We start from the raw sequence: 15680 nt of genomic DNA, 5'->3' as shown, positions 1-15680 counted from the left end.
AGCCATATGGACTCATAAAGTAAACTACAGGCAGAGACACAAAACGTGGAAAGAAGAAAGGGCTATCAGAAGTCCTGTGTCTCCTTACATTTTGCATTTCTATTCATTTGCATCTAGAATCATGAGGAATTTGAGCAAATGGGAAATGCAAAGTCCTCATCAAAGCATACCCACATTTCAGTTATCTGCATTATTGCACATTTAAATTTGTAATGCTTACATAGGTTATACAATTCAATAGGTATAAAAATGGTAAGTAACCTTTTCTCTCTCACGCCCCATTCAGTAGCTCACTTTAAATGTTGTGCCTACTTTCATAAATTATTTTCTTTATCTTATTTTTTTTTTTTTTTTTTTTGGAGATGGAGTCTCAGCCTGTTGCCCAGGCTGGAGTGCAATGGCGAGATCTCAGCTCACTGCCACGTCCACCTCCTGGCCTTTTCTTTTTTTATGGAGATAGTGTCTCACTATGTCACTCAGACTGTAGGCTGTCCTTGGACTCCTGGGCTCAAGCAATCCTCCTGCCTCCACCTTCCAAAGTGCTGGAAGTAGAGGTGTGAGCCCCCACTCCTGGCCAAAGTGTTTTCTTTTCTTTTTGTTTTTAGACTTGGGGTTTCACCATGCTAGCCAGGCTGAATTTGAACTCCTGACCTCATGATCCTCCCGTCTTGGCCTCCCGAAGTGCTGAAATTACAGGCCTGACCCACCACTTCCAGCGGTGGATATCTGCCATCTTCTCCTTGCTTCTCTTTGTAATTTTATTATGTATTTTCTTTCTTTTCTTTTCTCTCGCTCTCTCTTTTTTTTTTTTTTTTTTTTTTTTTTTTTTTTTTTTTTTTTTGAGATGGAGCCTCGCTGTTTCACCCAGGCTGGAGTGCAATGATGTGATCTTGGCTCACTGCAGCCTCAGTCTCCTGTGTAGCTGGGATTACAGGCACGGGCTACCTGCCACCACTCCTGGATAATTGTTGTATTTTTAGTAGAGACGGGGTTTTGCATGTTGGCCAGGCTGGTGTTGAACTCCTGACCTCAGTGTCCTTATTACATATTTTTAATATGCCTAAAGTCTGATTTTGCCTGGTGGTTCTTTTACATAATTGGAGTAATAGTCTGTATCCTGCTGCAGTTGCCTTCTTTTACTCAATATTAAGTTTTTAAGATTCACACTTAGCATTGTGTCTGCATTCTATTAGAACAGTATACCACCAGCCAGGCACGGTGGCTGACACCTATAATCCCAGCACTTTGGGAGGCCGAGGCAAGCAGATCACTTGATATCAGGAGTTCCAGGCCAGCCTAGCCAACATGGAGAAACCCCACCTCTACTAAAAATACAAAAATTAGCCAGGCGTGGCAGCATGCACCTGTAGTCCCAGCTACTCAGGAGGCTGAGGCAGGAGAATCCCTTGAACCCGCGAGGTGGAGGTTGCAATGAGCTGAGATTAGGCCACTGCACTCCAACATGGGTGACAAAGCAAGACTCTGTCTTAAAAAAAAAAAAATTAGGTGTGGTGATGTGTACCTGTTATCCCAGGTACTTGGGAGACTGAGGCAGGATTATCACTTGAACCTGGGAGGTGGAAGTTGTAGTGAACCCAGATTGTGCCCTCTACTCCAGCCTGGGCAACAGAGTGAGACTCAGTCTCAAAAAAAAAAAAAAAAAAAAAAAAAGCTAGGCGAAGTGGTTCACACCTGTAATCCCAGTACTTTGGGAGGCCAAGGCAGGCGGATCACCTGAGGTCAGGAGTTTCAGACCAGCCTCACCAACATGGTGAAACCACGTCTCCACTAAAAATACAAAACTTTGCCAGAAGTGGCAGCGTGCACCTGTAATCCCAGCTACTCAGGAGGCTAAGATAGGAGAAATACTTGAACTCGGGAGGCAGAGATTGCAGTCAGCTGAGATCACGCCACTGCACTCCAACCTGGGAGACTAAGCGAGACTCTGTCTCAAAAAATATATATTAAAAAATACAGTACACTAGTGTGTATCCCTTCATTGTTGATGGACATGTGGGTCGTATTCATTTTTGTCAGTTACAAGTGATGCTGTTGCGAACACTTTTGTATTTCTATTTGGCTACCATTAGTGTGTATTTATGTACACTATAAAGCAATAGATGAAACCATAGGTCACAGGATAAACATACCTTCAGTTTTACTTGGTATTATTGGTTTTATCCCAGTGTTAACACACCAAGCGACAGTCTTCCAAGGTCTGATAATTCCCAAATCTTCGCATTCTTGTTGACACTTAATTTTGTCAAAATTTTAATTTGAGTCTTTTGGTGGGTATGTGCCAATGATTGTGATATTAATTTACTGGGCATTTTCTTCTCTGTAACAGGCAAGATATATGTGTGGTGTGGCAGGGGTAGGAGCCCCTAGAGGTTGCATGGGCTCTGGAATCCTTCGTCATCCTATGTAAAAGGTTTGTGGGGCAGTAACTTTTTTTTTTTTTTTTTTAGACAGAGTTTTGCTCTTGTTGCCCGGGCTGAAGTACAACGGCATGACCTCATCTCACTGCAACATTTGCCTCATGGGTTCAAGTGATTCTCCTGCCGCAGCCTTACAAGTAGCTGGGATTGCAGGCATGCACCACCACACCTGGCTAATTTTTTGTATTTAGTAGAGATGGGGTTTCACCATGTTCATCAGACTGGTCTTGAACTCCTGACCTGGTGATCCACCCGCCTCAGCCTCCCGAAGTGCTGGGATTACAGGCATGCACCACTGCACCCTGATATTTCCTGTGTACAGTGGTGTAGCCAGGGTGCAAAGCCATTTCTTAATGATTCTGTCATCTAAATATTATGTTTTCTTGCTTCCCTTTGAGATATGCTCATTCTTCCATATAATTAAACAATCTCAATTACTCTTGAGGGAGCATAAAATCCTCACTGTCTAATCATGGGTCCTTTCAAATTATTTGTTGACTTGTGTTTAAAATATGAAAAAAAGAATGCAGATTTTGTTTTCTTCTTACTGTTTAACCTGAACAAAATGTCATAGATACCTCCTGGCCTGTTGCTAAACCAAGAAGAGTCACTTGGATAATGATCAAGACAGGAGGGAAACCACATTGATAATTTATCATTAAACTATCATTACACAGATGGAACTCATCAATGATGCTTACAAAAAATTGGGTCATTTGTGCAAAAGTGTAAAGAGAATATAGGAGATGTTTCAACTGAAGAGAAAATGCTACAGAAAATAATTACAAAAAATTAAGATGTGAACACAAATTCAGAGATTCAGGAGCACAAAGGGCTAAGTTAAGGGAAAAAGAGTTATCAATATTTTCTTATTCATTATGGAGAGCAGGATGAATTCTTAAAAGGTCAAGTAATTGTGAGTCTGATAAACTGATGATGATTTGTATTTCTAATGTAAATGGTTTTGAATTTATAGTCATTTCTATTTCCTTTAGACTAATGACCATGAGTTTGATTGACAAACTATGTGTGTTCATCATACTATGTGTTAAAATAAGTCAAACAATTTTTATCTTGTATTTGTTTTCATTTCATTTTAGTTTAGTTTCTTTGGGCCAGGGTCTCACTCTGTCATCTAGGCTGGAAGTGCAGTGGCATGATCACATGTCACTGCAGCCTCGACATCTCCAGGCTCAGGTGATCCTCCTGCCTCAGTCTCCCAAGTAGCGGGGACTACAGGTTAGAGCCACCATGCCTGGCTAATTTTTGTATTTTTTTTTTAGAGATGGGGTTTTGATGTGTTCTTCAGGCTGGTCTCAAACTCCTGGACTCAAGCGATCTGCCCATCTTGGTCTCACAAAGTGCTGAAATGACAGGCATGCACTACTGCCCCTGGCCTGTTTCCGTTTTTTTATTTGGCTGATTCATTGAGACACATAATTATCAAGTCAAATCTCACTATTTCCTTAGCATTTCTCTTCAGTTTAGCTTAGAAAAATCTATTCCTAAGTTAATATTTTAAAATATATACAATTAGTCAGGTGTGGTGGCATGCACCTGTAATCCCAGCTACTTGGGAGGTTGAGGCAGGAGAGTCATTTGAACCCGGGAGACAGAGGTTGCAGTGAGTCGAGACCGTGCCACTGCACTCAAGCCTGGGCAACGAGTGAGATGCCATCTCAATAAACAAAAGCAAAAACCAAAACAAAAACCAAGGTTTTCTCCAGATCATTTTTAGATTTAATTATTCAGTCTGTTTTGACTATATGTCAAAACAGAATTCAGTAAATATAACTTCACTCCTACACACTATTAGTCAATGTACCTTACACAATTTATTGAATAAATCAGTTAATTCCCAACAGCATCAAAAGTAACATTTCCTATTGTAAATTAATGTAGGCATTATGGAAAATAATATGGAGATTCATCAGAGAAACAGAATAGAACTACTGTATGTTCCAGCAATCCTACCTGTGGGTATATAACTAAAGGAATTGAAATCAGCATACAGAAGAGATAACTGCACTACCATATTCACTGCAGCATTCTTCATAATAGCTAAGGTATGGAAGCAACCTAGGAGGCCAGCATTGGGTGAATGGATAAAGAAAATGTGATACACACACACACACACACACACACGAGAATACTATTCACTCTTTTATTTTTATTTTTATTTTTATTTTGATACATAGTTTCGCTCTTGTTGCCCAGGCTGGAGTGCAAAGGCACAATCTTAGCTCACCACAACCTCCATCTCCCTGGTTTGAGATTCTCCTACCTCAGTCTCCTGAGTAGCTGGAATTACAGACATGCATCACCACACCCGGCTAATTTTGTATTTTTAGTAGAGATGGGGTTTCTCCATGTTGGTCAGGCTGGTCTCCACCTCCCGACCTCAGGTGATCCTCTCACCTCAGCCTCCCTAAGTGCTAGGATTACAGGCATGAGCCACTGTGCCTGATCTTACGATTTACTTTTTTTTCTTTTTTTTTTTTTTCCTTTGAGATAGAATTTCCCTCTTGTTGCCCAGGCTGCAATGGTGTTATCTCCATCACTGCAACCTCCGCCTCCTAGGTTCAAACGATTCTCCTGCCTCAGCCTCCCAAGTAGCTGGGATTACAGGTGCCCGCCACCATGCCCAGCTAATTTTTGTATTTTTAGTAGAGAGAGGCCTTCGCAATATTGCCCGTACTGGTCTCGAACTCCTCCTGAGCTTGAGTGATCCACTTGTCTCAGCCTCTGAAAGTGCTGGGATTACAGGCGTGAGCCACAGCATCCAGCCAAAAACACAGAGAGGTGTATTAATAGTCTGAAGCATTGCAAAATACTGCTGAGAATACAGTTCACTAATATCATCATCATAGAGTACAAAATACATTCTGGTATTATTAAAAATATCATAGCTCTAACACATAGAACACTCATTCTATTAGAAATTAAATTATAGCAATATTATTGAAAACCACTTTTATAGCTGTCATTGTAAACTCAAAGACAAGAAATAAATTCATCATCAGAAAACATAAAACAAGTACTTAGCCTTATTGTTGAGAAGCCTATAGTTGTCTTTTACTGAATGACACCTCAGTTCTTGGGATAAGGTTTGAAACAGCAACTGGAAGGACAGCTTTAACTTGAAAATGGTTTTATTTTTAGAGTTGTCGTGTTATAAAAGCTATTCTCACATAGCCAAGCTGTTGGACAGAGACCAGGTTTCATGAAAGATTTTCATCAAGTGTTTCACATTTTCCTCACTGCAACCCCAAACAATGGCAAATGCTTCATAAGCCCCTGTAAATGCTGATTCAGCTGATAAATTAATAAAATTCTCTTTCTTTAGGCCGGGTGTGGTGGCTCACACCTGTAATCCCAGCACTTTGGGAGGCCGAGGCAAGCGGATCATGAGGTCAGGAGGTCGAGACCATCCTGGCTAACACGGTGAAATCCCGTCTCTACTAAAAAAGCAAAAAATTAGCCAGGCGTGGTGGCACGCACCTGTAATCCCAGATACTTTGGAGGCTGAGACAGGAGAATTGCTTGAACCAGGGAGGAGGAGGTTGCAGTGAGCCAAGATTGCACAACTGCACTGCAGCCTGGGTGACAGAGCAAGACTCCATCTCAAATAAATAAATAAAATAAAAATAAAAAATTAAATAAAATTCTCCTTTTTTAAAGTCCTAAGCCAGAAAATATTTAAAATTGTTAATAGGAACGAATGGACATGGCTGGACCACCCAAAGATTCTCCTATTCCAGGGTCACCTTCAAAGAGAAAATACCAATTTCATTGGGTTTCTTGCTTACCCAGGTCAAGAGTTACCAAGACAGCCAACTGCACAGAGATTGGACCTAGAGCAGCAGGAGGTGGTATATAAGTCACAGATACTAGAGAAAATTGAGAGAGGGAGCATAAAAGTGATTCATCTGTATCAGGTGTGGTCTGCAAGTTGTAAGATGTAGAATGTAGCTGGTGGATAGAGTAACAGAATTAGAAAAATTTAATGTTCATTCAAGTTTATTTTATGAACTAACCAAACAGTCACACATGGATATTGACAGTAGGTGGAAAGATCAGAGCAGAAATAGCACCTTTGGCACATAGTTATTGGGATTGAGGGAGAATTCATTTTAGCTTTAATTTTAAAATAGATTTAATTACGTTTATTTTAATTATTGTAAAGCTTTTAATTTTAAAAAAGGTTTTAATTTTTATTGTGGCAAAATATACGTAACATAAAATTTGCCATTTTAACCATTTTTAAGTGCATAGTTCAATGTCACTAAATACAGTCACCTGATTGTACAATCATCACCACCATCCATCATCTCTAGAGCTTTTTCCTTTTTAATTTCTGAAACTGAAACTCTGTACCCATTAAACAATATCCCATCATTACTCTCTCCTCCAAGTACCTGGGAACCATCATTCTACTTTTGGTTTCTATGAATATGACACTCTAGATACCTCATATAAGTGGAGTCATGCAGTATTAGTTTTTTGTATCCAGTTTCTTTCACTTAGCATTATGTCAAGGTTCATCCATGTTGTAGCATGTGTCAGAATGTCCCTTTTTAAGGCTAAGTAATATCCCACTGTATGTCTGTACCACATTTTGTTCATCTATTTCCCTGTCAATGACTGCTTCCACCTTTTGGCTATCATGAATAATGTTGTTATGCACATAACTTTGCAAATATCTGTTGAAGTCCCTGCTTTCAAGTTTTGTGGGTTTAAACCCAGAAGTTGACTTGCTGACTCATACGGTAATTCTAGGTTCCATTTTTAATTTATTTTTGAGATGGAATCTCTCTCTGTTGCCCAGGCTAGAGTGAAGTGGCATGATCTCAGCTCACTGAGACCTGCGCCTCCCAGGTTCAAGTGATTCTGCTACCTCAGCCTCCTGAGTAGCTAGGATTACAGGCACACACCTCAACGCGTGGCTAATTTTTATATTTTGAGTAAAGACGGGATTTCACTTTGTTGGTAAGGCTGGTCTCGAACTCCTGACCTTGTGATCTCCCCACGTCAGCCTCCCAAAGTGCTGGGATTACAGGCATGAGCCACCGCACCCAGCCTAGGTTCCTTATTTTAAAAAAAAATTTAGGAACCACTGTACTCTTTTCCATTATGACTATAGCAATGTAGAGTCCACTAGCAATGCACAAGAGTTCTGATTGGCTACATCCTCACCAACACTTACTATTTCCTGGATTTTTGATGATTGCCGTCTGAATGAGTATGAAGTGGTATCTTATTGTGGTGTTGATTTGCATTTCCTTAATCAGTGATGTTGAGCATCTTTCATGTGTTTCATGGCCATTTGTGTATCTTCTTTGGGAAAATGTCTATGTAAGTCCTTTGCCTATTTTTTAGTTGGGTGGTTTATTTATTGCTGAGCTGTAGGAATGTTTTATATATTCTGGATATTGATGCCTTATCAAAGATATCATTTGAAATTTTTTTTCCATTCTGCAAGTTGCCTTTGATTACACAAGTTTTAAATTTTGATGAAATCCAATTTACTTTCAAGTAAATTGTTGTTTGTTTGCTTTTTGTTGTAACCATACAGCCAACCTTCATGCTCTTCTCCCTTCCCATGCTTTATTATTGCCGTCTCCAGAGGGCTTGACTCTGAGTAAAGAAAAACAAGACACCAGTTGAATTTTTATGGAATAGAGGAACTGTGGGAAAGAAACAGGTGGAAGAGTCATGGGGTTAAAACCAGGGTCAGGAGAAGACAGGTCAGAGGATGGGCTTTACTTTCAAGCCTCCTGAGTAGCTGGGACTGCACATATGTGCCTCCACACCAGCTTACATTTATCTTTAAACAAGGGTTTGACCCCTTTTTGAAATTTATTTGTGTTAAGGCATGTACTCTAAGTGATATGGCAGGCTCATTTTAGACCGTCGGACAATTTGATCTCTGGACCACCATTTGCCATTTGTGATCTGCTCTCCTATGAAATTCAAGTGTTGCCCATGCTTTTGGTGTCAGAAAACTTTTAGTTTATAATTTTAAGTATATCATGTCTCCTGCCTCATATGTACCACTGGACAATGTCCCTTTTATGTGCTCAACTTCTGTCAGAGGTAAATGTATTTTGAAGCGGAGAACAAAGATAATTGCAAAATTGGCCTGGAGAACTAAGATAATTATGAAAGTTCCAGGTACAAAGAGAGAGGGTTCAATATGTCAGCAGTTCTTTACCAATCCATCCTAGAAGTCTTGTTTTAGGATTGCCTAAATAATGCAGGGAATGCGTGCAAGACACACAAGTGTTCCAGAAACATGTAAACAAGGTACAGAGAAGAGGATAAGATAAAATAATATGAATTAAGATTATTAGGAAAACCTTGTTCAGAAGATTGCCTACAGAGGCAAAAGGGGCAGTTTCACTTTGCTGAGGGAAATAGGGTGGTAAGAACCCTCGTGGGGAAGACCCCCACTTACACTGACACAGAGAGAAGGTGTAAAATAACTTCATGGGAGAGCATTAGGCTGAGATAGCTCCCACGGCCTGGGTTCCTACATAGACAAAATGAACCAAGCTTCACCCGTCACAAGTGGCCAGCTGAGTATTAGCTTTGTGATGAGAGACCTTCCACCGGGATAGTTCAAATAATGCAATTGCACAAATTTTTGCCGATCAAATAATTTCTCTAGTTTGCTTCTACATTCACCCTATAAAACGTTCCCTACAAACACCTTTAGTATATCCTCCAATCACTTCCAGTTTGGAGCTGCCTGATCCAGGAAACTGTGTTTGTTCAAATGCCCTCTTTAAAATTTTAATATGCTTATCTATTTTTTTCTTTTTAAAAATTGAGATAGGATCTTCCTATGTTGCGCAGGCTGGTCTTGAACTCCTGAGCTCAAGGGATCCTGCCACTTCAGCCTCCTGAGTAGCTGGGACTATAGACATGTGCCTCCACACCAAGCTGACATTTATCTTTAAACAAGGGTTTGACCCTTTTTGAAATTTGTGTTAAGGCATGTACCCTAAGTAATATGGCAGGCTCATTTTAGACCGTCGGATACTCCAGTCTCTGGACCACCATTTGCCATTTGTGACCTGCTCTCCTAAGAAATTCAAGTGTAATTCAAGTTAGTTCACCCTCTGCTGATCAGGGGAGGTTGCTGTGGGTGCAAGTTCAAGACAGGGATTCACACTTTCCTACCAACTCCTCTGGAGACTCAACAGGACAAATCTGGCCCTCTGGGGACCTAGGACAGAGAAAGGCATCCACCTGGGGCTGAATCACTGAATTTCTTCCCAGGCCTATGCCCTCCGTATATGAAGACACTGATGCTGGGTAGACATTCATCAAAGACATGTGTCCCCTACCATCTGGTCCCTTCACTGCATATCTCCTGGTCATTTCTGCTGACCCTGTGCCGACCTTGGAGAAGCGAAGCCTGCTCCCAAGGCGCCTAGACTTTGTGCTGTTTCACAATCACACAGTTTCATCTGGGATAGGAGATGGGAGGAAAATCAGCAGTGATTACTGTTCCACTCTGAGGGTCTCTAGATAATTTGATCATTGCCTCCCAGGGCTTTATTACCTGGTCAGTCTCCTGGAGAGATGAGAAATATTTCCACTGAGGATAGGATGCACTGCCTGACATGAACTTATTGCAAGATAAATCTCCCACCTGGTGGAGAAGGGCCATCTGCCTTCTGCTCAGACCTGCTGCTTATGGCTTGAGTGCTCATGACAGGTACACAAGTCTTCCACTCCAAAGCCCAGGCCAGGGAAGAGGTGGCTTTACCAGTGGAGGGCGCCAGACTCTATGATGGGCCAGGAAGTGGAATGCAGCCTCCTGAGCAGATGTGGTAGTGACAGGGATACTGAGTGGCAGGGAGAGTGAGATTATTGTTATATAAAGCATTCATCATGGTATTTAACTGATGACACCTTGAAGCCATGAAATTCACTAAAATCAATCTGTTGTAGATCATCTGTGATTTGTAATTTTGTAATTTGCTTTTTGCTTTTTCTTTCTAGCAAAAATTCCTTGTAGCCAGCATGATGGGAACTGAGAGAGATGGTGCCAGCCTAGTAAATGATACAAGTTTCTAGTTGAGTGTTTCCATAAATTTCAATAAATTAGCCACACAAGCCTTTATAAAGGGTCAAAATCCCATCCTCTGACCTGTCTTCTCCTGACCCTCATTTTAACCCCATGACTCTTCCACCCATTTCTTTCCCACAGCTCCTCTATTCCATAAAAATTCAACAGGTGTCTGTTTTTCTTAAATCAGAGTCAAGCCTTGTGGAGAGGGCAATAATAAAGCATAAGAAGGGAGAAGAGCATGAAGGTTGGCTGTATGGTTACAACAAAAAGCAAACAAAACACAAAAACTAATAAATCACATTGCATGCAAGTGAGTCTACCAGGAATTTTTGTTGAATTTATAATATTTTTAGGAAGAAAACAAGTAACTATGATTTTTATTTTACAGATAGAAAACCTAAGATGTATAAATTTTTTCCCAAAGTCACACTGTTAGAAACAAATTGAGCAGCATAATATTAGATATCTTTGGAAAGAATGGGGAGAATAAACAAACTGTTCATGGAACTTGAGTCTTCTGACTTCCAGATCAGATTCCCTTAAAAATGCTATTCCTTTTATAAAGTCCTCAGTCTTTATGTCAAAATGGAAATGCACCAGTCTGGGCAACTTAAGACTCCATCTCTACAAATATATATTTTTTTAATTAGCCAGGCCTGTTGGTGGCCAGGCTGGTCTTAAACTCCTGAGCTCAAGGGATCCTCCTGCCTCAGCCTCCTGAGTGGCTGGGACTACGGACATGTGCCTCCACACCCAGCTTACATTTATCTTTAAGGTTTGACCCCTTTCTGAAATTTCCTTGAATTAAGACATGAGCCGTAAGTGATATTGCAGCCTCATTTTAGGCCGTCAGACATTTTGGTCTCTGGACCTGTAGTCCCAGCTACTTAGGAGGCTGAGGCCAGACGATCACTAGAGCCTGGGAGGTTGAGGTTTTGTGAGCCATGATCATGCCACTGCACTCCTGCCTGGGCAACAGAGTGAGACCCTGTCTCAGAAGTAGATGCAGCTGGAGTCTGAATACACTAATTGCTAATCTGTGCTATAGGCACGTTAATGATTCATTCATCTTTGAAAACGTCATCTACTTCTTTAAGTCAGTTGGTGTCCCTGAAACATGATACTGGTTGCCTTATACCTACAGTTGCCATTCAATATCCTTCTTTCTTTTTTTTTTTCCAAAGAAATAGCAGAGGCCGGGCGCGGTGGCTTAAGCCTGTAATCCCAGCACTTTGGAAGGCTGAGACAGGCGGATCACGAGGTCAGGAGATCGAGACCATCCTGGCTAACACGGTGAAACCCCGTCTCTACTAAAAAATACAAAAAACTAGCCGGGCGAGGTGGCGGGCGCCTGTAGTCCCAGGTACTCGGGAGGCTGAGGCAGGAGAATGGCGTAAACCCGGGAGGCGGAGCTTGCAGTGAGCCAAGATCGCGCCACTGCACTCCAGCCTGGGCGACAGAGCAAGACTCTGTCTCAAAAAAAAAAAAAAAAAAAAAAAAAAAGAAATAGCAGAGATAATGACCTTATCATTTTAGTGAGGGTTTTATTTGCCATCTGTAAACATTTATATAATACATCATTTGATCTAAAAAAGGTTTGCTAAATGAAAAAGCATGCCACGCTCATGGAATGGAAGGATCGATATCGTTAAAATGGCCATACTGCCCAAAGCAATCTATGATTCAATGCTATTCCTATCAAATTACTACCATCATTTTTCACAGCAGAAACTATTCTAAAATTTGCATGGAATCAAAAAAGAGCCCAAATAGCCAAAGCAATCCTAAGCAAAAAGAACCAAGCTGGAAGCATTACATTACTTGACTTCAAACTATACTATAAGCCTACAGTACCCAAAACAGCATGACACTGATATTAGCAGAGACCAATGGAACAGAATAAAGAGCTCAGAAATAAATCCACACACCTACAGCCATCTGATCTTTGACAAAGTCAACAAAAATAAGCATTGAAGAAAGGACTCCCTAATCAGTAAATGGTGCTGGGAAAACTGGCCAGCCATAGGTGGAATGAAACAGGAACCTTTCCTTTCACTATATTAGAAAATTAAAACGGATTAAAGATTTAAATGTCAACCTCAAACTATAAGAATTCAAGAAAGTCTGGGAAATACCATTCTGGACATCCACCTTGTGAAAGAATTTATGACTAAGTCCTCAAAAGCAATTGCAACAAAAACAAAAATTGATAATGGGGACCTAACTAAAACTTTCTGTGGCAGGGTAGTGTGCCATGCTGTCTCCCAGGCTGAAGTGCAGTGGCACAATCTCGGCTCACTGCAACCTCCTCCTTCTGGGCTCAAGTGATTTACCCCCCAGAGGTGCACACCACCATGCCTGGCTTATTATTTTTCCTTTCTTTTTTTTTTTGTTTGTTTTTTAGAGATGAGTTTTCACCATGTTGCCTAGGCTGGTCTCAGACTCCTGGGACCAAGCGATCATCTTACCTCTGTCTTCCAAAATGCTGGGATTAGAGGCATGAGCCACCATGCCAGGCCAGGACCTAACTAAAGAGCTTCTGCACAGCAAGATAAACTATCAACAGAGTAAACAGACAACCTACAGAATGGGAGAAAATATTCACAAACTATGCATCTGATGAAAGTCTACTATCCAAATCTATAAGGAAATAAATTCAGCAAGCATAAAACAGCCCCATTAAAAGTAGGTAAAAGACATGTAGAGACACTTCTCAAAAGAAGACATAGAAGAAGGCAACAAGGCCGGGCGCAGTGGCTCATGCCTGTAATCCCAGAACTTTGGGAGGCCGAGGCAGGCAGATCACAAGGTTAGGAGTTAGAGACCAGCCTGGCCAACATGGTGAAACACCGCCTCTACTAAAAATACAAAAATTAGCCAGGCATGGTGGTGGGTGCCTGTAATCCCAGTTACTCAAGTGACTGAGGCAGGAGAATCATTTGAACCAGGCAGACGGAGGTTGTGGTGAGCTGAGATCATGCCATTGCACTCCAGCCTGGGCAAGAGTGAGACTTCAGCTCAAAAAAAAGAAGCCAATGAACATAACTATCAGTAGCCATCAGAGATATGCAAATCACAGCTACAATGAGATACCATCTCACAATAGTCACAGTGGCTACTATTAAAAAGTCAAAAAATAACAGAGGCTGGTGAGGCTGAGGAGAAAGGGGAATGTTTATACACTGTTGGTGGGAATGGGAAATTAGTTTAGCCACTGTGGAAAGCTTTTTTCAGACTTCACAAAGAACTCAAAGCTCTACTCCCATTTGACTCAGCAATCCCATTACTGCACATATATCCAAAGGAAACTAAACTATTCTACCAAAAAGACACATGCGCTGGTATGTTCATTGAAGCACTATTCACAATAGCAAAGACATGAAATCAACCTAAGTGCCCATCAACAATGGACTAGGAAAAGAAAATATGGTACACATACAGCATGGAATGCTATGCAGCTGTAAAAAGAACAGAATCATGTCCTTTGTAGCAACATGGGTGCAGCTAGAGGACACCATAAGCAAACTTACACAGGAACAGAAAACCAAATACTGCATGCTCTCAGTCATGAGGGGGTACACATGGACATACAATTAGCAATAATAGACACCAGGGACTACTAGAGGGGGGAGAGAGGGTAAGAGGGCCAGGCCTTAACTAGCTATTGGGTGCTCTGCTCACCACCTGGGCAATGGGATCATTCATACCCCAAATCTCAGCATCACACAATACACCCATGTAATAAACCTGCACAGGTATCCTCCTGAATCAAAACTAAAAGTTGAAATTAATTAAAATGTTAATTTCATTTTGTTACAAAACAAAGGTAAATTTATTTCTTTCCAATTTTGATATACATGATACTAACATACATACTGTATTATATGGTCAATTACATTGATTGAATTTCACATTTTAAACTAACACTGAGTTACTGTGAAAAACTCTATTGGATCATATGTATTATGTGTTTAATATATTTTAATACAATTTGCAAAAATTCTGTTTTAAATTTGCATCTATGTTTCATAAATAAATATGTAAAAAATTAAAAATGTTGGTATTATTCAAGTAAAGATTTTAGCGATCTTTAAAAATACCTACTTAATATCAACTAGCTTTAAATTCAGAAGTAGCAACTCCATAGAAATTCAACTTATTTCTACTTTATTAATGATAGTGGTCGCCTTGAAGAAGCTTCATTGCTATCATTTAGTTTAGACTGGGATGTCACAAATCTCTAGACTGAGTAGTATAATATTCACTGTTCAAATAAAATCAAACTATTGTAATGTTTTGACACCTCCAAATACAAAGAGCAAGCCCATGGATGTTAGGTTAAGGTATAGAGACAAGTATTCCTACTTACTATCTTTTAGGGCAGACATATCCCAGCCAAGATGATTGAAAAATGAAATGGAAACCATATGGTAGAAGGGGACTTGGGACTCATAAAGCCTGGATTTTCATTCCAAGTCTTACACACACAAGCTGCATGTCTCTGGGTAGACTGTATATTCTCTTAGAGTTTCAGTTTCCTCATTTGTACAATGGAGGTTAACGCCTACGTGTTATGGCTGATGTGGGGACAAAAGAGAACCAACATGGATGAATGGGCAGGGCCTGATTCATAGAGAAGCTGGCATCAACAAATGCAAGCCCCTTTCCCATCTTGTCTTTGCTTGCACTACAAAATTGGGAATATGTGAGTATAAAAAGTACTGTTTTGTTTGTTCATTTGTTTGAGATGGAGTCTCGCTCTCTTGCCCAGTCTCGCTCTCTTGTTTGAGATGGAGTCTCGCTCTCTTGGAGTGCAGTGGCGCGATCTTGGCTCACTGCAAACTCCTCCTCCCAGGTTCATGCCATTCTTCTGCCTCAGGCTCCATTTTTTATTAGAGACAGGGTTTCACTGTGTTAGCCAGGATGGTCTTGATCTTCTGACCTCATGATCCGCCCACCTTGGCCTCCCAAAGTGCTGGGATTACAGGCATGAGCCACCGTGCCTGGCCTAAAAAGTACTCTTACAAGAGACAGAATTGGAAACTTTTTCCAAAAGAGGTTGGAAAAGTGTCACATCTTGTGGAATGAGGAATTGTGGGCATATATTTGAACTTTGTGCTGTGAGATATCCATAGACCTTCAATAGCTTTAAGAGAACA

Source organism: Macaca nemestrina, chromosome 17, assembly GCF_043159975.1.
Source record: "Macaca nemestrina isolate mMacNem1 chromosome 17, mMacNem.hap1, whole genome shotgun sequence".
In the NCBI taxonomy this organism is placed as follows: Eukaryota; Metazoa; Chordata; class Mammalia; order Primates; family Cercopithecidae; genus Macaca; species Macaca nemestrina.
The sequence above is the reverse complement of the archived record's forward strand: the minus strand, read 5'-3'. Positions refer to the sequence as shown.